The following is a 25,025-nucleotide window of genomic DNA, read 5'->3' as shown; positions in this document are numbered from 1 at the left end:
TGGCATAAAGGATACAGATAATCATACTTTGGCTTACACCATGTTGGCACGCCACTTGCCTGGAGTTTGCGCTGGGGTTTGTCTCAATGTCCTGTAGAACCCGGTCCTCCAAATCAGGTGTACTAACATCCACCGCTTGCCGCTTACCTTACTTTCGTCTGTGTGAAAGTACCCGTGAACATACAATCGTTCAAACAGTGCTTGAAATGTTGCCTGATTCGGTGTGTGGCTGTGAGGGTACTTGTCTTGCTAGAGCTGTGCTGCTTCTCTACCCGTTTCCATCTGCTTGGCCACAAATAATTCCGGCTTGTACCCGACATCAGTGGCGGTCCATTCTACTGGCTACAGTACGCTGCGTCAGTCACACAGCCTGCAACCCACAAGGAGCACAAGGTACGTGGTCACAGGAACGGTCATTCGCCAGCACCATCTACCGCACCAACGATGCATTTCCGGACACGTGTTCGTAGGACCTTTTTCCTCCATTTTCAGCCAGGAATCCATGCCTGCAGTTTTTCGATTTTATTTATGTTCACCCTCTCTACATTTCCATGGATCAACATTGGTTTATCGACTTTTATTTATTAACGTATTTCCTGTAACGTTTTTCGGCTACTGTCATCATCCAACCAAACAAGGAACTTTCAAAAATGAAGTTTAATGTAAATGAAGAGGTCTTACTAATACTAACAGTACACTTGGTTTCTAAAGTTCTGTTTTTGTTTCAGCTGATGACAGTAGCCGAAATATGTGTCACGAAATACTGTCATAAATAAAACTTCATAAAAGTGATCTAAGCAGCCTTATTCGTAAAGCATATAACAATCGCGGCCTCATACCAGAAATTTATTTCTATTATTAAATTGTAGCCAAAGTTTCCGGTCGAATACAGTTCATCAGCCACGAAGAAACATCTCAACATTAAACAATGCTCTGACCAATTACTGTCTGCATGTACGTACACTTTGATTCAGAAGGAATAGAAACATCCTTCTTCGAAAAAATGCCACATTACTATAAAAAGTAAGGAAAAATGGAAGAAAGATTAGAGTTTAACGTCCGGCTGACAGTGCGCCTATGACAGATGGACCACAAACACAATTATTGGTAAGGTGGGTGCTAGGCTGAGATTCATTGGGAGATTCCTTAGAAAATGTAGTCCATCAACAAGAGAGGTGGCTTACAAAACTCTCGTTAAACCTATACTTGAGTATTGCTCATCAGTGTGGGATCCGTATCAGGTCTGGATGACAGAGGAGAAAGAGAAGACCCAAAGAAAAACGGCGCGTTTCGTCACAGGGTTATTTGGTAAGCGTGACAGTGTTACAGAGATGTTTAGCAAACTCAAGTGGCAGACTCCGCGAGAGAGGCGCTCTGCATCGCGGTGTAGCTTGCTGTCCAGGTTTCGAGAGGGTGCGTTTCTGGATGGGGTATGGAATATATTGCTTCCCCCTACTCCCGAGCAGAACGCGAATGTAAAATAAGAGAGATTCGAGCGCGCACGGAGGCTTTCCGGCAGTCGTTCTTCCCGCAAACCATACGCGACTGGAAGAGGAAAGGGAGGTAATGACAGTGGCACGTAAAGTGCCCTCCGCCACACACCGTTGGGTGGCCTGCGGAGTATAAATGTAGATATAGATGCACTAAACAATAGTCGGCCGCGGTGGCCGAGCGGTTCTAGGCGATACAGTCTGGAACCGTGCGACCGCTACGGGCATGGGTGTGTGTGATGTTCTTAGGTTAGTTAGGTTTCAGTAGTTCTAAGATCTAGGGGACTGATGACCTCAGAAGTGAACTTCGATAGTGCTCAGAGCCATTTGAACCATTTAAACTAAAGAACAGCGGAGGAAAATCGGCCAAGCCCATTTCAGAGAAAGTATGCCAGCATTGGCCTGGAGCGATTTAGAGAAATCAGGAAAAACCTAAATCTGGATGTCTGGATGGGGATCTGAAACATCGTCCTCCAGGACGCGAGACTACCAGTGAGCCACACTACTCTCTCCTTGTTATTACGGACTCTGATGTAAGCTGCTCAGCGTACATTTATCTTATACTTTCTTGACTGATTAGTATAGGGCAGATGTCAACCTTCGGCAGCAGGAAACTGAGTTCCGACAGGTCGCAAAATAGAAACCACTACGAAAATCCTATGAATATTTGTACAAATGTGTTGTGTAGTATCTGGATAATGCCCATTGATCGCGCCACGTCGCTCTTTTCTGTTCTGAGAGCAAAATGAGCACGTAAAGATGCCTAGAAAATAGTGTCTCGCACTAACTACGGGGGCCTGGGGAGAGGTTTCGCCTGATGTCGTGCAACCCACATAACATAACTGTCGTGCGTTTCGTTCTTCATAGCAATTCCCAGCTACAGTCTGAAGGGACAATAAAGATTCTCTTGTAGCATTTTAGATGGAAAGTGTATGGTCACCCACAACACAGCCTGAAACTGGCTCGTCCTCCGTTTCATCTCTGCTCACATGAACTGATGGCTAAGAAGATAGCATTTTGGCACTGACAACGAGCTGAAGACGGGCGTAGAGAATTGGCGGAAAGCACAGGCGGCTGCCTTCTATGATGATGGTATTGGGAAGTTGGTTCAGTGCTACGACAAACTTTTAAGTCGGAGCTACAGCAAATTAAACATTTCTTATTTTAACAGTGGTTGCCATTTCACAAACGATCAGAACTTTCTTTCCAAATAGCCCTCGAATTATCAGCAAATGTCTTAGTCATGTGGTACAAAATCAAATTGTTTAAGGCCCCACTAAAGGTGGGTTGTACCCATATTCCAGTTCGGCAATAAAATAGGAAATCAAATGAGGCAGTAGCGGAATGGCAGACAGAGATTCAACACACTCTCCTCCCTTTGCGTTGGGAAACTGCCCCTGAAATACGGACTAATCAGCAAAGCTGATCGGCGTGAGGATACAGAAGACAATGAAAAACACTGCATTAAATGATACATAATGTATATCTTTAGGACACTTTCCCTGTGACTGAAAAGTGTCATTATGATTTCTCCATTGGCAAAATATTCCGGACTAGTCCCATTCCCAGAGGGAGGAAGTTGCCAAGGAAGAGATGATCGTGAGAAAACAACCGTATGACAAACGAAAGTATAGCATTCAGCGTGGACAGAGACTGTTAAGCCAGCTTAAGTAAAAATGTCTGTTAGATTTCAATTTTGACAGCACATGGCCACAAAAGTCAAGATTAAGTATTTTGTTTACGATAAATTTAATAATAGTGCATAACAATGTTTCATTCTGACAGCGTGTTCATTCTGTAAATATTAGATGTTCCAGTTCACCGCATTGTATTCACCTATTTCGACAATCTCCTGACAAAAAATCAGGGTTGTAAGTATTAGATTCAAATGTTTTATGTTTTTATCTTAAACCTTCTGACATGTTCCACACCCACAAGAATCATCTTATTTATTGGGTCTGTGGAGCGAAAGCTGAATCTAATCTAATCTAGGTACATATGAAAAGAACGGGTATAGGACTGTGAAACAAGCGAATGATTCTAATAAAAGTAGGTCCAGAAAGCAATGGCTTCCCAATACAGTGTATGGACAATTTCGAAAAACCGCAAGTGTGTGGTAAATTACAAAGTGATAAATTGCTATCGTTTGATTTTATCAGCATTTCAGATACCTATGTATTGGTAGAAGTAGTTTCGACAACATGTGTTTCGGTCTTGTCTCGCCAGTATGTTGGCCTCCCCTGTCTCCCGAATTGAAACCGTCGGTTCTTTTTGAAACAGACTACAAAAATTTTTCAAACGATAGACAACATCAGAAACAGCTGCGGACACCTGACAAACGTAGGCACCCAAAGACCAAAAACCTGGCACAAACAGAAAGTACCACGCTCCATCACAGAGGATCCCACAGATTAAATCAGATGCACCCCAACCCCCAGTCAGAAGTAAAATTCAATCACACCAACCACCTTAAACCAGACCAAGTAGATCGTACTGAAAGAAACAATCTAACGGCAAGCAGACGCCGAACCATTATGGACAAAGAAGAAAGCGGCAACCCAGCCGCAACAAACACCAAGAACCAAGAGGTGAGGAAAGGAGAAACAAATCCCAAAGTGAATAAATGGTACCCCAACAGCACAACCTAAACACAGCTACACCAATACACGGAGAATCGGCGAAGCCGATAAGCCTGTTCAACAACATTGTGACACTAAATAAAAAAGAAAAAAAAATGGTGATGGCCCAGTTGACTAGCGAGTCGAACAGAAGCATCAAGGCTAGCTACTGAATAGGTCAACTATATTACTTCACTTGAATTAAAATTGTTTATACTGCAGAACACTGATTATTTTGCATGCCCTGTGCTTGAGACACATCTATGTAATCTCAAAGTTAAGTATTGTCATTTACTTTTCGTAATGAAACTCATTAATACAATTTGTTTGAATGTTGTCTAGCGATCAGAGAAGGCATGTTTCCTAGACACCCCACCTTTGGGGACTAGGCAGGATTTAACAATACCGACCGTCTGTTGTAATGTGTTTGTTTATAAGCGCATTTCTGTAGTCTGGATCCTCGGGGATCTGTTACGAAGTGTTTATGTACCCAGTCGTAATACGTTGTACCTGGAAAGCCATTGGTGTCCATACCCATGTTTAATAGAGTTACTTGCTTTTTTCATCGCCCTCTAATCGTCCATTTCTATTGTACGTAGGTTATGTGATCAAAATTATCAGGACACTCCTATCTAACGATGAAGTGACGACTAGATGTCATGACAGGCTGACACATCAAGATGCAAGTTGGTGGGGAGTACTGCGTAGCCAGGAGAGAGGAAAGTAACATTAAAATGGGTAGGTCAGAAGAGCTTTGTGACCTCAACGTGGCGGTCACCTGAGTAACAAATCCATATTTCAATCCTTCTAAAGCTGCCCAAATCCACTACTGGTGAAATGATTGTGAAAGTGTAAAAGCAACGGAAGAAGCACAATTAAAGGAAGACCAAGCAGACTTCATCTACTGGTGGACAGGAATGGTCTAGCATTGCGGAGGGGGACTGTAAAAAAAAAAGACTATTTTTAGGTAGTTTAAGGGAATAGTGCACAATAGTAGAGCAGCTCCTCATGAGCTACACGTTTCTGTAGTCAGTGTCTAACGACGCTTGAGGTTGTGCAAAGAGCGACGCCAGTGGACAGTGGACAAGTGGAAAACAAGTGTTTTGAAGTAATGAATCACGCTAAAATCTGTGGTTGTTTGATAGAATAGTTTGGGTTTGGTGAATGCCTGGATAACACGGTCTGCGTTATTTGCACTGACAACAGTGAAGTTTTCAAAAGGTTATGGTATGGAGATGTACTTCGTCGTTAGGTTGGGGTCCCCATATCAAGCTTAAGAAAACTCTTAATTCAGAAAGGTATGAGCACTGCGTACAGTAGAGGGACAGTTCGGAGACAATGAATGTATCAACATGTCAATGCAATTCGTCTTAAAGTAGCATCTCTGAGAGAACAGCATGCCTGAAATGGACTGGTCTGTCCAGAGTCACGACCTGAACCGCGTGGAGCACCTTAGGGTGAGTCTGAACGTCGATTTCCTTCCAGACCCCGACGTCCAATATCACTACCCTTTCTGGTTTCAGCTCTAGAGGAAGAATGGCTGCCATTGCCCTACAGACATTCAGACTGAACTATCCCCAATATTGTATTGTATGGAACTGGGGACCTAGAGGTTTCGTCCCAGCTGTAGCCCAGAGTGCTACACAACCCCGCAACAAGCTACAGCAGTACACTCACCCCACCGCCGCCCCACACATAACCCAGGGTTATTGTGCGGTTCGGCCACCAGTGGACCCTCCCGGGAACCTATCACGCCAGACGAGTGTAGCCCCAATGGTTGCGTGGTAGAGTAATTATGGAGTACGCGTATGGGGAGAAAGTGTTTGCGCAGCAATCGCTGACGTGGTGTAACTGAGGCGGAGTAAGGGGAACAAGCCCGCGTTCGCTGAGGAAGATTGAAAACCGCCTTAAAAAAATATCCATAGACTGGCTGGCACACCGGACCTCGACACAAATCCGCCGGGTGGATTCGTACCGGTTCCGCCCGGAAGGCAGTGCGTTAGACTACACGGCTAACCGGGCGGGCCATCCCCAGATCCCCAGTACAGTTGAAGCCCTCATAGGGGCGAAGCGTGCGCTCAACCCATATTAAGAATGTCAAATTAAATACCTTTCAGCCGTCCAATTTCCAATAGTTATCTTATTGATCAGCCATTTACGGCGATATGCTACGCCATCGTCAGGCCCCCTAACGGAGGCGTAGGAAGATTCCCACCTCTGGTCCAGTCAAAATACGGGCCAGCTTACGATGACTGATATCCGTAGACGTTTGATATAGTGATCCCTTCGATCATCACTTCCCGACCAATTTGCGTAAATTATCGCCGAAACTGGTTGCTCGACAAAATAACAACTGGAAATTAGATGGCTGAAGGGTGTTTGCTTCGACGTTCTGTACTGAACGTCCGAGGTCTCGCAACCACATGTATAAAGATATACATACAGACACCCCATATTAATATCGACTGACAGGTGTCCTAATGCCCTTGAACTGATAGCATATGACAATCAAACACCTTATATGTAAAATAATTGCAACAGCAAAGCACTACATGTGGCTAACATCTTTGATCGTTCCCAGTCTGCGATCACACTATATTGTCCTCAATTTATGTATTTCAGTTAATATGGTCCTCCTGAATCAATGCGAGAATAAAGGAGGCTACGTCGCAGCTCGTAACGTTAGTGCAGAATCTGACTTAACACAGAGTCGAAAAGCTCTATAGATTGAACCACAAAGTAAGTACTGTATTGTCAGAATTGTTATAATATAAAAGAGTAGCATCGTCACCCCTCAGTTCCATTGTTCCCCCGCTTTATGCTCTAGAGGCACCTTGAGATTTGATCACCACCATCAACGGTCGGTCGTAGACGGCTTTACTGATCGATAAAGTGAGCTGTAAAACAATACATTTTCAGAAGCTGATACAAGAGTAAAATGTTCCCCCGACCATGTCCCCAGAGTTTTCACCGTCCGACCGACTAACCGAGCTGCTAATTGACACATAATCCGACAGCACGTGCACCGCGGTCACGTGATTTAGTGTCCTCCAGCCGGCGGTAGCTGCGTGCGAGGGGAGCACACACAAAGACCCTTCCGCGTTCCCCCAGACTCAGCTCCACACGAGTCCTCCCCTTGTTGATGTCGATAGGTCTTTAGATTTACGTGCCGCGTCACAAAGGGGACGGGAAGGCGCTGTTGTGTTCCACTTTCTGAAGACACTACAAGTTCCTTGTTTCAGTCTTAAAAGAGTGTCCAAATAAAACACTAAGAAGCACATTGGACCAAACATTAGTCCTCTCCCCCCCCCCCCCCCCTCCCTTTCCAGGAGATATTACTTTAATAGTGCGTAAGAACTCCTTTAGCAAATGGGCACAGTTCAGTGAGAAAGAAAGTCTACAAAATACCAACCAATGCTGGATAAAAAGAGTCTCCCGCACCTACATCTGCGTGAGCGGGAGACCCTTGAACCCAGCTGCTATTGTGTACGCAATGGAAACGCTAATTATTTTAATGGATATTAGTTTTTAAATCATATCAAACTAGGCCCAAGTAGTTGGATTAGAGAGTCATCGAACTATGCCCAAGCAGTTGGATTATCGTGTCTGTTCTTGCACCTGCAACAGCTAACCTCAAGCGAGGAAAAATTATAAGTACTAAAATTAAATTCAAAGTCCAGTGTAAGCACTACATTTACTATTTGAATTCACATGAGGACAACAAGGCTCAGTAATTCGGCGTCATCAAATGAAAGTGGACAACGACAACATAAACAAATATCGACAGAATATTATTTAAAATACGTCAAGAGTAGTAAGACCACCCTAGTAGAATGTAAACAAATAGATCACAGCATATTGAATTTGAGATATAATCATGGAGTTTACCGTCTGAGACTAGTAGCATCAGAGCATACCCGAGGCCGATTGCGATGTTATACAGAATCCGTGCCCCAATACCTAGCCGCCGAACATTTACACACACACAAAAAAGAAACTACGAAAAATACCACAAATGGAACAGAAACCGGTAGATGTGATGTACAGTTGCAGACAAACGAACGATTACAATTTCAGACAAACTGGATGATTTATTCAAGAGAAAGAGCGTCACAAATTGAACAAGTCAATAATGTGTTGGTCCACCTATAACCCTTATGAAAGCAGTTATTCGGTATATCGCTTAGTAGAAATTCTTGAGACACCCAAGATGGCGGTGATTCTCGCCTGACAACCAGAAGTGATGATCTGGGGAACGATTACTTTTTATAGCAGGAAACCTCTGGTTTTAGTGTGTGGCACCCTTAAAGCACAGCTGAACGTCGACTGTGTTACGTTGCAAGCCAGTTCTTCATCTTGGGAAACAAGTGGAAGTCGCTTGGTGCAAGATCGGGGCTGTAGGGCAGATGAGAAAAATTTCCTATTTGGATGAATTATGGAGTTATTTAGTGTGGTTTGCCATGTGAGGTCGGCCATTGTCGTGCAAAAACAAAATTTTGGATGTCAATAAGAAGCACACCTTGCCTACCCCAAAACTTCCTTGCTGACAAGGTTTGCAAAAATTTTCTTGGTTTTTGGAGGACCTTATGTGCCCCCACTCCATAGACTGTAATTTTGTTTCGCAATTGACGTGATGAAAGGTGGCTACACAGAGTCACAGCGCCAGAGATTGCGCCAAAGAGTATTATTCAGCCGCCTCTACTGGCAGTTGCCGCTGAGAAGTTGCTGAGGGCAGTAGTAGTTCTGAGGAAGGCGTGATTTGTGCTTGTTGAGACGTCGATAGAGTACTAGTTGTTCTGTTGGGCAAGACACCATATGTTTTTCGATTGGGGATGTTGTAATGATCAAAGTGTATTTTTCGTCAATGTATATGAAGGTAAAGAAATTTTTTTATTTTGGACGTCCTAAATAACAATGCCTCTTGGTCACAGGTTCAGTCAACAAAGCATCTGGCTCGTGTTCTTGTATTTGACTGTAATTCTGTTTTCAATGTGCAATCATAGAATTTCTGGTTTTTTTAATTACTTCATTGTAAATGGCGCTTAAAGCATCTTGTCATATTGAGGTAGAACCGTGCCAGATGTGTACATTGAATCACACTTCCACGCACAGAACAGTTATAGTTGTGCTTTGTTGTTTCGTAGCTTTTATAGTTGCTGGGGACTTAATTAATTAATTTTGTTAACACAAATTTCCTTTCATTCTTTGTTGTTATTCTATGCAGTCAGATTGCGTACTAATATTATTCAGGGCCAACCGGTTACGAGACTGCGTAACCGAACGAACAGCGACTAAAAAATTAATATTATTTGCATTCTATTTAATTAAGCCCCCATGCAGTGTTTCACTCAAGTCTCGTCACCGGTTACGATCCCATCCAGTAATAAATCACCATATTTGTGGTAGGCCTCCACAAATGTCAAAGTTGCCCCCATCCGCTGTTCTTTAAGATGTTCCGTAAGCATTTTTGGCACCTATCGTGCATAAAATTTGTGGTAGCGTAGCTTTTGAGTGACAATTTCAAGCAACAAAGTCCGTGAAACTGGTGGAACAGAAAGCGGAAGTTCCGTTATTGTGGAGCGGCGGTTTTCACGAATGGTTTCGTCAACGTTAGCGACAAGATCGTCAGTCACAGTCCTCGGGCGTCCACACTTCCATTCATAACGAACGTTGGTTCGGCCATTTTTAAACCGAATGGACCCTTTCAGGACGGAACATTCACTCATTACGTTGTTTTCGTACACTTGGTACAGTTAACGATACATTTTTTAGGCTTTAGGTTTTTGCCAACAAAAACCGTATCACAGACCGCACCTCACAACTGGCGGGATTTTCGATTGCAGCGCACATTTCAAATTGTAATATCAAAAAAAAAAAAATTGACGCGCAGAGACGTTCCCGCTGTCACAGATGGATGCCGACTGAGCTGCCGAGCACGCACAAACCAAAATATACGCGATCGGGGCGCGCCTAGCGGCGTCAGACGGAAACCTCCCCTACTTTCTGTATAGCCCTCGTATATACTCGTTGTCTTTGCCCTTCATGGTGAGCCATCTTGGGCTTGCATCTAAGCAAGATAATGCACGCTAACTTACGGCGGGAGTTTCTCTTGCTTGTCTTCGAGCTTGCCAAACACTGCCTCGGCCACCAAGGTCACTAGATCTTTGCCCAATTTAGAACGTTTGGAACAATATGGGCAGAACCCTCAAACCTGTTCGGGATTTTGATGATTTAAGGCGCCAATTAGACGAATTTGGCCAAATAGTCCTCAGGAGGACATCGAACAACTCTGTCAACAAATTCCAAGCCGTATAATTCCTTCCATAAGGGCCAAATGTGGACCAACACGTTATTGACTTGCTCAGTTTGTGAAGTTTTTTTGTCTCAGACTGAACCCAATCCATAATCCAAACGCGCCTAAACTTCAACAAGGTCTCGAAACCGTTCATCGCAGATACATCTTATCAGTTGTGCTGGACTTTTATCTTGAGACGACCACATGTACCTAATCTCTGACGTACATTTACCTCAAGTCTCTCGCCAGCGTGGAAATTTCCAAGTCTAGAGTGGCCACTAAAAGTGCTTAATGAAAGGCAAGGCTCGAGAAAACTTCACTCCAAGAGTGCCTACCACGTAATTGCCGAAATCTATTTGCTTCTGTATTCCGAATAAGGTGTTGGGAGTACCAGCACCTTCCTGTGACATTCGGAGGGCTCATTCGAAAATTTTCAGTCAAATGAAAAATTTCATAATGAAGTCGCTTCTACCACTTATGATAATTTTCACAATGAACCAATAAGCGATGCTGCTGCTTATCAGCAATTTCCAGCCCAAAGATTTCCCAGACTCGTACACTGAGCTTCGCGCTCCAAACCCATGGAGCAGAAAACAAGGCATCGCCTAAATTGGCTTCTCATGCAGCATATTATTTCGACCAATCCTTTTTCTCCAGTGCTCCCAGATTCCACACTTCGAGAAAACTACAGATTTTGTGATCTCGACACTCAGAGGACGTCTCCTGAATATATTATCTAACCCAATCCCTCTTAAAGCGCCATCTTGACACAACCTGCTAAAGCACTGTCTGGCCAGTGAAATTGACTCCGGGACCGGCAGTCTGCCGGTAAGATGAAAATCTCCCTTACATGGCTGCATCCACGTCAATGGGTTCACTCCCCACCCCTTCCCCCCCCACCCCTCCCGCCAACTGTTCTAGCAGCTAACGCAGAAACCACAAATCTAGCATGCCATCTAAATTACTAAAAACATGCACTATCCACAGCAGAAAGAACAGAAATTAGTCAGGTAACACAGCGGATAAATCACGTAACCACTCACCGATATCCGAGAATCAATTTAATGACAAACATTATTTCAAAAACGGTTCAAATGGCTCTGAAAACTATGGGACTTAACATCTGAGGTCATCAGTCCCCAAGAACTTACAACTACTTAAACCTAACTGACCTAAGGACATCACACACATCTATGCCCGAGGCAGGATTCGAACCTGCGACCGTAGAGGACGCACGGTTCCAGACTGCAGCGCCTAGAAGCGCTCGATCACAACGGCCGGCAAACATTATTTAACTAGTTCCCAAATTAACGTGTCAGTATTACGAAATGAACTAAAATTGAGAGTTGGCAATCCAGTGCCAGGCTGTGCCCTAAAGTCCACATCTTTCTTCTGGCCGGCCATATCCAGCTGAAGGCATTTTCTGACAATTAGACCTATCAAACTGCGGAAATGTTGACTGCTACGTATCACCCACTGTTCTAAATATTCCGAGACACCATCTATGGGATTAAGATTGGATGATTTAGCCTGCCAGTTGTGATGCAATAGGATGCCTGTGTGTTCGTGGAACATAGACGTATGCGTGCAGCACTATGATAATTGGTGTTGTCATCTTGGAAGATGGGAGTGTACACATTATTCTTTTCAGGAAAATATACATATACACTGTAAACTGCGTATATGACCCAAGTCATGGTGTGAAAAATACTCCCAAGAAGATGCAGAACAGCCTCTGTGCTGAACTACTCCTTGAATCATCAATCCAGTCAGAGATTGCAAAATTCTCCAATCAACACGTGCAGCTTTATGACACACAGTGAGCGCTCGCCTGTAGCGAGGCACCCTTTGTTGTTTAATCACTGTTCGACTTACAGACGATCTTGTTGGTAAACTCTAATCGAAGCTCGTATGGCAAACTGAGCGTGCCGAGATACTAGAGGCTGAAGTACTTAATTTTAGAAGGTTCAGCACATACGTGTACTGCACCTACTTTGTGTTTGGCTAATATCTTCTCCCCACTTGTATCCTCGTGCTCCTGTGACTCTTCAACAGACTACTGACTGAAAACTACTATCCCGATCCACGGGGGCAAGGGATTATCATACCACTTCCCATGCCAGCAACACCTGACTCTTACCATGCTGCAGAAATAGGCTGATACAGATTATTTTAAATTCTCTCCATGAAAAACTGTATTTTAAATGTTCACCTCATTTTTCGACTCCTCCCTCGGGCATGGATGTGTGTGTAGTTCTTAACATAAGTTAGTTTAGGATAGTTAAAGTAGCATGTAAGTCTAGGCAATGATGACCTTAGCAGTTTGGTCCCTTAGGAATTCACACACATTTTATTGCTCAAGTGTGTGGGACCCATACCGAATAGAACTAAAAGGGGTATTGAATGTATACAGAGAAAGGCAGCACGAATGATCACATGTTTGTCTGACCTGTGGTAGAGTGTCAAAGAATGCTGAAGTAACTGAACTAGCAGATTCTTGAAGATAGACATGAACCATCCCGAGGAAATCTACTTACAAACTTAGAAAGCCACTACACATGCTACCGTGGGGCTCGTGAGGATAACGTTAGATTGAACGCAGCAGGCATGGAGGCATTCGTGCTTGCCCTGCTCCATTCATGAATGGAACAGGAAGATAAAACTAACAGCTGCTACAATGCTACATAGCCTGTGCCAGACACTTCACAGTGGTTTCCATAGTATAGTAGTGACATACGTAGAGTTATAAAACTAGCGTAGGCTGCCATAGATTTTCATAAGTAAGCGTACACTATGGTATTTTACCTAGTAGTCTTGGTCTGTTCAAGCCACATCTATCGTTACCAGAACGTAGGTGTGTTGCGTACCTGTTGGGAGTAAACCTCGTAACGCTCAGTTGCCTTGCTTAACCCTTTCAGATCTGAATTTACTCTAGAAGAACAAAAATTTTTCTTGGTACGTTAATTCTCTTAGGTAATTTATTATTGGTTTAAGGAGCAAGATGTATACAAAAATATGTGCCCTTATCAAAACATACTTTGTACAATTGGCTTCACGTTAACGACTAAAATAGATAATTACGAAACATTACCTGTTGTAATAAATAATAAAATGATCATCCAAAAATTACCGTGCAAAAAACAGTAACAGTATTCAGTTAAGTGGAATATAGCGAACCGACCACATCCATGTGAGACATGAGTTTCTCCTGGCGTAGACAATTTTCAAACAACTTACGGGAATTCAGCCAGTCAATATTTACAGCGACCGCCGATATTTCGGCGGGAGTACACCCCGCCATTTTCAAGGCCTTGGAAGAGTGTACTACCGCCGAAATATATGCGGTAGCTGTAAAAATTACCTGGCTGAATTCCCGTAAGTTGTTTGAAAACCACATCCATGTACTCTGGTAATGATGAGCTCCTTCACGGAATTGTTGAAATTTTCATAGTCATGCTCAACATTTGGCAGCAACTGCGCGTAAAGGAAATGTTGAACACTCCGATATGTGTACCTCAGGTTCCCATTGGGAAAAAATACTTTTGTTGCAACTGCGACACAGTAAATTCAATGTACGCAACTGTAGTCAGAGGATCTGAAAGGGATATGCGATCAGCGTCTTACTAGATACCCCTAAAAACCTGAAGTGGTGCTCTGTCTAGAAAGTGAATGAGGATATTTAAAGGGCCAGGTAAACTACGGAACATTTCGTCCTACCTATTTACACTCTTGTCCGTTACTTGAAAATAAACAGTACTTATATCATAATCAAAATTGTCATTGTTTAATTCAGGTTTTATTCGAAAACTGATTTGTAACATAAAGAAATGTAGTCTAATTAAAGCAGATGATGCTGAGGGAATTAGATTAGAAATGGGACACTTAAACTAGTTAATGAGTTTTGCTATTTGGGGAGCAAAATAACTGGTGATGGACGAAGTAGAGAGGATGTAAATGTGGACTGGCTATGGCAAGGAAAGCGTTTCTGAAAAAGAGAAATTTGTTAACATTGAGTATAGATTTAAGTGTCAGACAGTCTTTTCTGAAAGTATTTGTATGGAGTGTAGGCATGTATGGAAGTGAAACAAGGACGATAAACAGTGTAGACAAGAAGAGAATAGAAGCTCTCGAAATGATGAGCTACGGAAGAAAGGTGAGGATTAGATGGGTAGATCACGCAACTAATGAGGAGGTGCTGAATTGGGGTGAAGAATTTGTGGGACAACTTGACTAGAAGAAGGGATCGGCTCGGAGGACACGTTCTGAGGCATCAACGGATCACTAATTTAGTATTAGTGGGCAGCGTGGAGGGTAAAAATCGTGGAGGGAGACCAAGGCAACAGATTCATAAGGATGTAGGTTGCAGTAGTTGCTCGGAGATGGAAATGGAAATGCCCTGTGACATCCGGTCGGGTAGAACGATCGCCTGGTGCAAGTCTTTCGAGTTGACGTAACCTCGGCGACTTGCGTGTTGATGAGGATGAAATGATGATGATAAGGACAAGACAACACCCAGTCCCTGAGCGGAGAAAATCCCCGACCCAGCCGGGAATCGAACCCGGCCCGTTAGGTGCGACATTCCGTCGCGCTGACCAATCAGCTACCAGAGGCGGACACTCGGAAATGAAGAAGCTTGCACAGGATAGAGTAGAATGGAGAGCTGCATCAAACGAGTCTCTGGTCTGACGACCGCAACAATAACAACAACTTATAGCAGAGGGATGTTGTAGTGAAAATAAAGGAAATAATACATATTTATCATGTAGTACTAGAAAACGTGTTTTCCCCCCACAAAAAGGTAAAATAAAAAACGTAAAACAACAACATACACCAATGATCAAAAAAAAAATTATGACCACTTGTTTAATAGGGCGTTGTTCCACTTTTCAGACACAGTAAAACAGAGATTCTGCTTGATATGTATTCAACAAGTGCTTGACAGGATTCTAGAAGTGTGTCAGACCAGACGACTACGTACACATCAACCAATTCCCGAAAATTACAGGATATTGGTTTATCGGTATGCAGCTGGCGCCCGATGTGTTCCAGTGGATACAGAACAGGCAAATTTGCTGGCCAACAGATTAGTGTGAGTTCACTATAATGCGTCTCAAACTACTGCAGCACGACGCGATCCAGACGTTCCGCAATGATGTTCACGCAGTTCACTTCTGTCATGGTGCATTCCATGACCACCACACATTCCATGACCACCACACATTCCATGACCACCACACATTCCATGGAAGACCTAGCCATTGTATCGCTTAGCATAATTCTGCAGCCACTGGTCTGCATCTGTGGCCCGGTGTATGTTTCCTGGATGACGGCGTGTTAAGGACCCAACCATCGACCTGGTGTAACGAGAAATGCGATTCTTACGACAGGCAACACGTTTCTACAGGTTAACGATGAAAATACACTGCAACCATAAGTAACGATGGCCACACATAGTTATCGTGTGGTGTGCATCCCCTTGTTAAGCTATGGCTTTTGAACAGTGTGCTCCGAAACACTTTTGACCGCACCAGCGTTGTGTGCTCTATCGTTAAATCTGCCACAGATCACTGCCTATCCTGGATTTCACAGCAGGTGATCCTTTCAAATCTACGTTTTGTGATATACGTGGTCGTCCAATACCATACGGCCTAGCCGTTATTTCACCATCTTTCAACCACTTTCCAAAGATGCTCACATCAGATTTGCCGTTTCAGAGATTCTAGTTTCCAACCGCAGCGCGGCAACAATGTGCTCTTTGTCAAAGCAGCTTAGATCAGTGGATTTACGCATTTGCCGCCCATAAATTCGCTATAATGACTGCCCATTCGCCTGTCTTCCGCTTACATTCTTTTTGTCCTGCGTCACGTTCCCGAAACACCTTCAATAGGCTTTCAACCTCGCGGCAGGCAGTGGTCATAATGTTTTGGCTCATCAGGGTACCTAACATCAATACTTCGTCGAATTCATTGGAAATTAGTGGTAAGGTCTTACGGGACCAAACTGCTGACGTCATCGGTCCCTAAGCCTACACACTATTTAATCTAACTTAAACCAAATTACGCTATAGACAACACACACACACACACCCATGCCCCAGGGAAGACTCGAATCTCCGACGTGGGGAGGCCGAATTTATATAAAACATGTTTCCGTTATTCAGAAACAACTTTGGCATTTATCTATAATGGGAGAAAACTTGCCTCTGATCATGATGAACATCGTATTGACTACAAAACAACAATAATGTTTGACAGTGAACTAACAATGACTGAATAATGCGGTCCTAATTATATGCAAAACAAACAAAAAACAAAGATAAGTCGTTGGTTCCCAGTTTCTCTCTTATACATTCATCTATACTGCTTCCCCTGCCAGTACTACCGGCTAACCTACCATCTGATACGTGTTTTATGTAGTTTTGGTAGAGCGCAACTCTACGAGGCATTAAGATACACGAAAAGGCTAAATATTCTGTAAAGAAGTGTGTATCAGGCTCAGTAATAGACACTCTTCATAGCCCTATTCCATACAGACATTTGTACGTATACATTTTATGAAACAATGAACGAAAAAACCTACTGAAGAAGCCACAATTGTGGCGATAATTGATTGGGGTGAAACGAAAGAAGAACCGAAATTTGTGTTCTTGCATTCAAGAAAAAATATGTATCCTTTTTTGTATTTTGATAATGTGCTAATGAATCTTAAAAGCCTGCCTGTGTGGGCGAGCGGTTCTAACCGCTTAAGTCCGGGACCGCGCTGCTGCTACGGTCGTAGGTTCGAATCCTGCTTCGGGCATGGATGTGTGTGACATCTTTAGGTTAGTTAGGTTTAAGCAGTTCTAAGTCTAGGGGACTGATGACCTCAGATGTTAAGTCCCATAGTGCTTGGAGCCATTTTTGGAATCTTAATGCGAAATATTTCCTTGTATTCCAGGAAAACAGGGTTGCCGTAACATGGTAGATTTCAACTTATCGGGACTCGAGCTCAAAGACGGTGGAGCACCTTACCTCAACTTACGAGTGTGTTCGCATGAAAGTTATTGATACGCCTGTCGCTTCTCTGTATCCCGTGGCCGCGGTTTTACTCTTTGGTCGTTTGCGGCTATTTAAGAGCACTAAGCTGCGAGGAGAGCTCTGGTTTTTCTGGATTGGTTGGCGCTCCGCTGTGCAGTGTGCTTGTCGGCGGTGGCTCTTTGCCCATGCTCTCTTTCTGTCACGTGAGCAGTAGGGCTGCGGACGAAGACGTGAGTGTTGCGGGGGAGTGTGTACTGCGTCTGCTCCGTGATGTAAACAACACAAACGCGATGACTGGTCAGCAGCCGTAGCTCTGGTACACTGGTGTTTTTCCGCTCTTGGAAGTAGGTCCAACTTATGTATTGGATATTTTATTACTATGTCACTGTAAGTGAAATTTTGAGATATTCTGATGTATTAATAGATATCAAAGGATAGCTACGTAATTTTTATTTCAAAAATCGTATGTAGTCACACTCTCAGGAAGTGCTACTTGTGCTCTGATTGTCTCACTGTTCAAATGTACTGCGAAAATGGTTGACACTGTTTCCTTCTTCGTAGTGAAACACGCTCGCAGGACACCTTTAATGGCTAGAAATAAATTGTTCTTAATGTTTTTCACAACATTGCAGAGAAACATGAGCTTCGAAGTTTATTGAGAGGCACTATGTAATAAATAGAAGAAACACAGGTGTAACTGCGTCGATTGATGGGCTGTGGTTTGAAACCCATAATGATCAACAATGTGTGTGTGTGTTTTTTTCCTCCGTGTGAATATCTAAATCATTTAAATATGAAATTTATCACTATGTGGTGATTAACTCATACTTAACCATCATTTTTTTCGAGAAAATACACGTCTTCTGGTTTCTAATTATATATCACTGGCATAATTCTGGTTTTCATTGCAAATACACATTCTTAATTATCGATATATTATAAAAGATTGTTACAGATTCTGAAGTTAAGAAAACATTATGCAATTAAATTTTTTTTTGGAGTAAAATGAAAAATCAAATACTCTTTGTTTAGTTATGCCCACTATTTTATAGGGCAGATGTGACCTCACATGAGCCAGAGTGATAAGCGTGGTATAAAAAAGGAAAACAATTTTCAGTGCGGTGAGCACACTGTACGAATGCTGCATTTTTACAGTTGTATCGTGCCACTGCTATCTGAAGCCTATACAGTTGATCTGGAGCCACGTTAAGGGCTCTGTCTCGAGAAATAACGAGACATGTAAGCTGCCAAAGTTACTGGAACTAATGCACGAAGCTTTATGACACGTCACTGCCGAACGTTGGCGAAATGCAGAACAGCACGTCGTAGAAGACGGGCACTTTTTCGTGACTTAGGATTAAGTTGTTAACCGCCACAGTAGCAGTAATGAAATGTACCGGTTCCCTCGGAGTCTGATGTGAAAGAACTTCAGAGATTACCAGACGACTGACTGTAATACCTTCAGGGGCTTCAATATTTAACTCTCTCTTTCCAAGCAGTTATCCTGACTTGCGGGGTCTGCTGGTTAATCGGACGTGGCATGTTAATGTTAAGGGGTGACCGGATACCCTTGCTGGATACCCTTCCTGTTGCCAACCCATACCATCCCCCCCCCCCCCCCCCCCCATCCCTGGAAAGGAATTAGTGGGCCCCAACTGTCTGTATCTAGTGTAATCCATGGAATAGTGCAACGTGGTGACCAGCCCTGTATTCACCTAGTGGGATGAGGAAAACCTCCTAAAAACCCACATCCACGCTGGCCGGCACACCGGTCCTCGTCGTTAATCCACCAGGCGGATACGATCCAAGGCCAGCGCGCCTACCCGAGTCCAGGAAGCAGCGTGTTAGCCCTCTCGGCTACCCTGGCGGGTGTGGCTTCAATATTTAACTAGATAGTGAAATTCCAGCGGTGCACTTTTACGCCGCACATAGCTCTTGTATAAAAATTGCACTTGTTACAGTCAAGAATTTTCATCACTCTCGCTTTTAATTATTGTACTATGTTAGCTAAGATCGAGAGCATGTTTTCCTTCAGACCACCTAAGAAGCGTATCGCCTGAGCTTTACCATTATTTCCTTCTGTTCGAAAATTAAATGACATTCAAGACTATATTGTTCTCTGCTCGACTCCTTTTGCGCCTTTATTACAACTGTTCACATCACTTAGTACTGTTTGCAGTTAACGGCTCTCCCAGTGTTTCGACACCTATGTTATCTGTTTCGTGTTCACCACTGCACAACTTATTTTAACATTGATTACCTGTGTGTATGAGGTTTGCCTGTTTTGGACGCACTTGAGCAAGGTGCGTATATCTAAGTGCGTGTCTGTGCATTCCGAAATAACCACAGGTTCCATTTTCTGGCTGTCGTCTGGTATTTAGGTAATGTGTTCAGAGGTAAACAAGCAGTGGCTCAGTGATGAAAAATTTATAGTGTGCTAGAAGTCTGTGGTATTGTAATTATTGAGCGTGCGTTCATGGAATGTACATAATATAATTAATGGCTCTACGGTTATGTTATGACTTAAGGTACAAGTACGTGATTTACCGCTATGACCAGCTTCTTATACATTTTAGTAAATCATCACTTCCTACTCTGGCAGTAATAAGCCTGTCTGCACATAATATTAATGAAGAAGTAGTGCAGATCAATTCTGAATGTGAATGGCTCGCCGGTCGGTGTGCCCGAGCGGTTCTAAGCGCTTCAGTCTGGAACCGCGCGACTACTACGGTGGCAGGTTCGAATCCTGCCTCATGGATGGATGTCTGTAATGTCCTTAGGTTAGTTAGGTTTAAGTAGTTCTAAGTTCTAGGGGACTGATGACCTCAGCTGTTAAGTCCCATAGTGCTCAGAGCCATTTTTTTTAACAGCAGTTTGTTTTTATCACACAATTGTTAACTAAAATCTGGTGGAAATTACAAGCCCGAGTTTGTGTTTGATTGGTAACTACTGCCTTGTCTTTATTGAGTCCCTGCGCGTGTGGCCCACGTTTCAGCCGTTTCCAAAAGCAGAAGCAGTCGTTGAGCGCTCCTGTTGACGTACAGCTCGAGCCTTCCACCAGCTCCTGCCGGCACGCGCCGGACGCCGATCACGTGCCCTGAGACAGCCAATGACTGCGCAGGCCGACTGCCGGCTGCCGCTCGGCGTTTGTCTTTGGCGCACGCCGGCGCGCGCCGCTGCATGCAAAGCAGGCGGGCCGGGACTTCCCCGCGGGGTGTTACATATTCCGGCGTTCTGCTCCGTGTGACCCACATGGCGGCGATTTATCCCGCGGAAAGCGCGCCGGCTGCGGGCGAGATTTATTCAATCAGCGGCGCAGTCGAGCCGCCCCTCATAAACACAAAGGCCGCCCCCGCTGTTTTGTCTCGCACCAAATGAGGCCCGCACCGCCCCCGCCGCAGATATTACTGCGCCGCGCCCCGCCTGCTGCCGGATAAAGCCGAGCTTTCTGTCCCCCTGAGGTACGGTACGGCCACCGTACTCTGTACTGACGCCGTACCTCCTCAGCTGCGTCTACCTAACGGTCTGAAGTGTTGCGACAGAAGCGTTCAACTAAACTGAGTCACTGATTTTAAATGAAAAGACATATCTAAAACAAGCGTTAAGAACGGAGCTGTCCCGATACCTAAAAGGAAGACAAATATACCATTCTGCTTTTGGTAATAATTTCAATGATGTATGATTTTATGCCTATCACCGTGTATAAAATGTAGCTTTTTCCCCCTCTGAGCGTTCGAAAAGTTAAATGGGGCGCATCCCCGAGCATACCCCCAGAAACTCAGGACTGAGCACAACCAATGGCCAATCGCAGAACATAATTTTGTTTACGTAGAGTGAAAGGTCTCTGTAGGATTCCTTTCATGTTAATTTCTTAAATCTGTTGTCATTTACGGCATACGTTCCACTTCTGAATTTACTGTGGTGTTTCTGACTCTATCTAGGAGGAGACTGAGCAGTGGAACGTGTTACTTTTACATATAAACAAGAACTTCGTCACACTAATACACTTCAAAACACAGTTTATGTGTAATTCACGTCACACAGTCTCATATGGAACCTATATCCGCTTTCTTTTATATAGTGTGTATGATAAGATACTGTCGTCCCCCTTCCCTTCTGTGTGAAACGATGAATGACCAAAGGTATTTCTAGTTGCATGCTTGATGGTAGCAGACAAGCCTGTCTGCCAGACAACAGTAGGACCAACATCGGAACAGTTAGTTACGCTTTCTAAAAGCACATAGGTTTCTATTCTTGGTATGGTCCTGTCCGTTCCTTGTCATGTTGGTATAGGAAGCTACCTCTCTGGTCACTTCCGATTGTATCTGTGAGGCACCCTCAGTACGGGCCCATGGCAGTCTGTCTGCGGCGAGCGTCTGAAATGGTAAGATCTCCGGCTAAGCGCGTCTCTGATAAGTCCGTAGGACAATGGGTTTCTTAAGTTCAGCCTAACTGAAAATTTAATCACCTTTGTCTCAGGTTTAGATCTAAAATACCTTATGTTGTCTTAAATTGCAATGCAGTGTAATTCGAAAGTGAAATTTAGAATATCTTCCAGCAGTTGCTTTGCCATTTCTTTGTGCGGAAAGTGGAACCACGTGTTGATGATCCGTAACTCTTAACTAATTGAATGCGAATGTGCATGAGATTATAATGCCTTGTCTTGACAATATTTTTCAATATAGCAACTTTTCTTTATGTTCAACCCACGTGGGGTGTACTTTGTGAGACCAGTACCACGTGCTTATACAATTGTTTGACCCATCAGGTTAATTGTAAGACGATAGTAACCAGTTCGAAGTTTTTCTTTTGTAAACTGCGTTTCGTTGTAATTTATTTTAATTATCAAAATTACACTCTTTGTTGAGTTACACTCTTTCTGTTAACCAAGTTGACCACGTGAAGCTTGTGGTGTAAGCATCAAAGTAGCCCTGAGCTATTCTTTTCAGGATGATTTCACAGAGAGTTAGTATGAATTTAGTATACCAGTGTGTAGTAATTACATGACGGACAGGATTGCGCTACGAATGTAACTTCTTTGGGTGAAAATTGAATCGGTTGGTTGTGGTTAATTTCCTCTTGCATATGTTTCAATGTTCTTCGTGTGTTATTTTATGAATGCAGTGTTGTATGTAGTCTCCCAATCTCGGGTCCATATTTGATGTCTTCCTAAGATTACAAACTCACATTTTCACAGTCCTAAAGAAGGTACCAGTTTAGATATGAATCAAGTTTAATATGCTGATATTTTAACAGAACAGTGATCAATGTTAAAATAAATGTCCAAATATAAACTGATTTATTTCTTTTTATTTAAATTCTCTTTATGTTATATATCTCAACAGTTGTCGTAAGATGACTATTAAAATATTATAAAATGTTAGTCTGGTTGGCAATTTGGTAAACTAGTGTAGATACCTGGTGAAACAGTTGCTCAGTAATGCAAGGATAACTTCCCCAGATAGCTCACAGCTTTTAACCCGCTTTTATTATCTTGAATATCAGCACCGCTTTCAGAACAACTTAATGCACCACCTTCACAACAGTTCAAAAAATGGTTCAATTGGCCCTAAGCACTGTGGGAAATAACGTATGAGGTCCCCTAGAGTTAGAGCTACTCAAATTTAACTAACCTAAGGACATCACACAAATCCATGCCCAAGACAGGATTCGAACCTGCGACTGTAGCATACATACAGTTTGATCTTAGATGAGCAGAACACAAAGACAAACAACTCCTATGATATTATTAACTCGTAAGTACAGACGAGAGTCAGATTGACAGTATACCGCCGGATACTCGGCGGTTTCAAGTTATTGCACTTCAGTTAAACCTGTTATCAGCACCTTCAAACAAATTCCTTCGCAGTCAGTATGTGCAGCTTCAAAACTCAGCATCTGTTCCTTAGTGAGTTATTCGTTACTGAATTTAGCGATGGGTTTTATGGAATCAATTTTACTCTATCTCTGTGACTGCGCGAGAAAAAAATTGCTAAGCCTCTTGTCTTAGTTTATGTGCCTGGGAAAGTATTTTAATTATTTAATCACAACACATCTGTAAGCCTCTTACTCGCCTGATAGTGAGAAAACTAATCAGGAAGTATCTTGGTAAATGGAAAGAGCAATCAGTACCAGATGAAGATAAACTGACAACCAGAAAATAGTGCTGTATATGTCTCAAAAAACTGAAAAGGAAAACCTCCACAACTACGAAGAGTAGAATGTTTATTACTTTCTAAGGAATGAATAAGTTAATACTTTCAATTACTCTGTGAAAACTTAATATATTTTTTAACTGAAGCAACATTTTTATGCTTTATAAATACTTTAGTGTTAAATATGATTTTGACTTACTAAATATGTTTATTTCCTTCCCTAAATCATATAAACCCCCCTAATTATACTCAGAAATATAAGAGTTGTAGGACTATTTGGAAAGCAAGGTTCGATGGGGTGTTGTTGTTGTTGTGGTCTTCAGTACTGAGACTGGTTTGACGCAACTCTCCATGCTACTGTATCCTGTGCAAACTTCTTCATCTTCCAGTACTTACTGCAACCTACATCCTTCTGAATCTGCTTAGTGTATTCATCTCTTGGTCTCCCTCTACAATTTTTAACCTCCACGCTTCACTCCAATACTAAATTTTTGATCCCTTGATGCTTCAGAACATGTCCAACCAACCGGTCCCTTCTTCTTGCCAAGTTGTACCAGAAACTCCTCTTCTCTACAATTCTATTCAATACCTCCTCATTAGTTATGTGATCTACCCATCTAATCTTCACCATTCTTTTGTAGCACCATATTTCGAAAGCTTCTATTCTTTTCTTGTCCAAACTATTTGTCGTTCATGTTTCACTTCCACACGTGGGTACACTCCATACAAATACTTTCAGAAATGACTTCCTGACACTTAAATCTATACACGTTTTTAACAAATTTCTCTTTTTCAGAAACTCTTTCCTTGCCATTGCCAGTCTACATTTTATATCCTCTCTACTTCGACCATCATCAGTTATTTTGCTCCCCAAATAGCAAAACTCCTTTATTACTTTAAGTGTCACATTTCCTAATCTAATTCCCTCAGCATCGCCCAACTTAATTCAACTACATTCCATTACCCTCGTTTTGCTTTTGTTGATGTTCATATTATATCCTCCTTCCAAAATGGGGTGCTAAATGGAAATCACTGTGAAAATCCGATGAAGCTTTGCACAAATGCGTTGGACGGTGCCTCTAGTATGCACGTCGATCTCGTCACGTCGCTCTTTTCAATTCTGAGCACACAGTGAGATGCTAAGAACAATAGTCTCCTTCCAAGTATGAGGGCCTGGTGCGAGATTCTTCCTGATGCCATGCAACCCACATAACATAGCTATCATGCGTTTTCTTCTGCATGACAATTCTCGGCAGCAATCTGCAGGGGCAATGACGGTATTGGAAAGTTGGTACAGCGCTACGACATATGTCTGAATCGGAGCGGCGACTATGCAGAGAAGTGGCTGGAAGGTGTAAATAACTGTTGCAATGTGGCGCTGTTCTCTCTCGGCTCGATGGTGATGGGAGTCCCAGTCGAGATGACATGGTACCGCGTCCGTCGATCACGAC

Source organism: Schistocerca gregaria, chromosome 1 (assembly GCF_023897955.1).
Source record: "Schistocerca gregaria isolate iqSchGreg1 chromosome 1, iqSchGreg1.2, whole genome shotgun sequence".
NCBI classification, from domain to species: domain Eukaryota; kingdom Metazoa; phylum Arthropoda; class Insecta; order Orthoptera; family Acrididae; genus Schistocerca; species Schistocerca gregaria.
The sequence above is the reverse complement of the archived record's forward strand: the minus strand, read 5'-3'. Positions refer to the sequence as shown.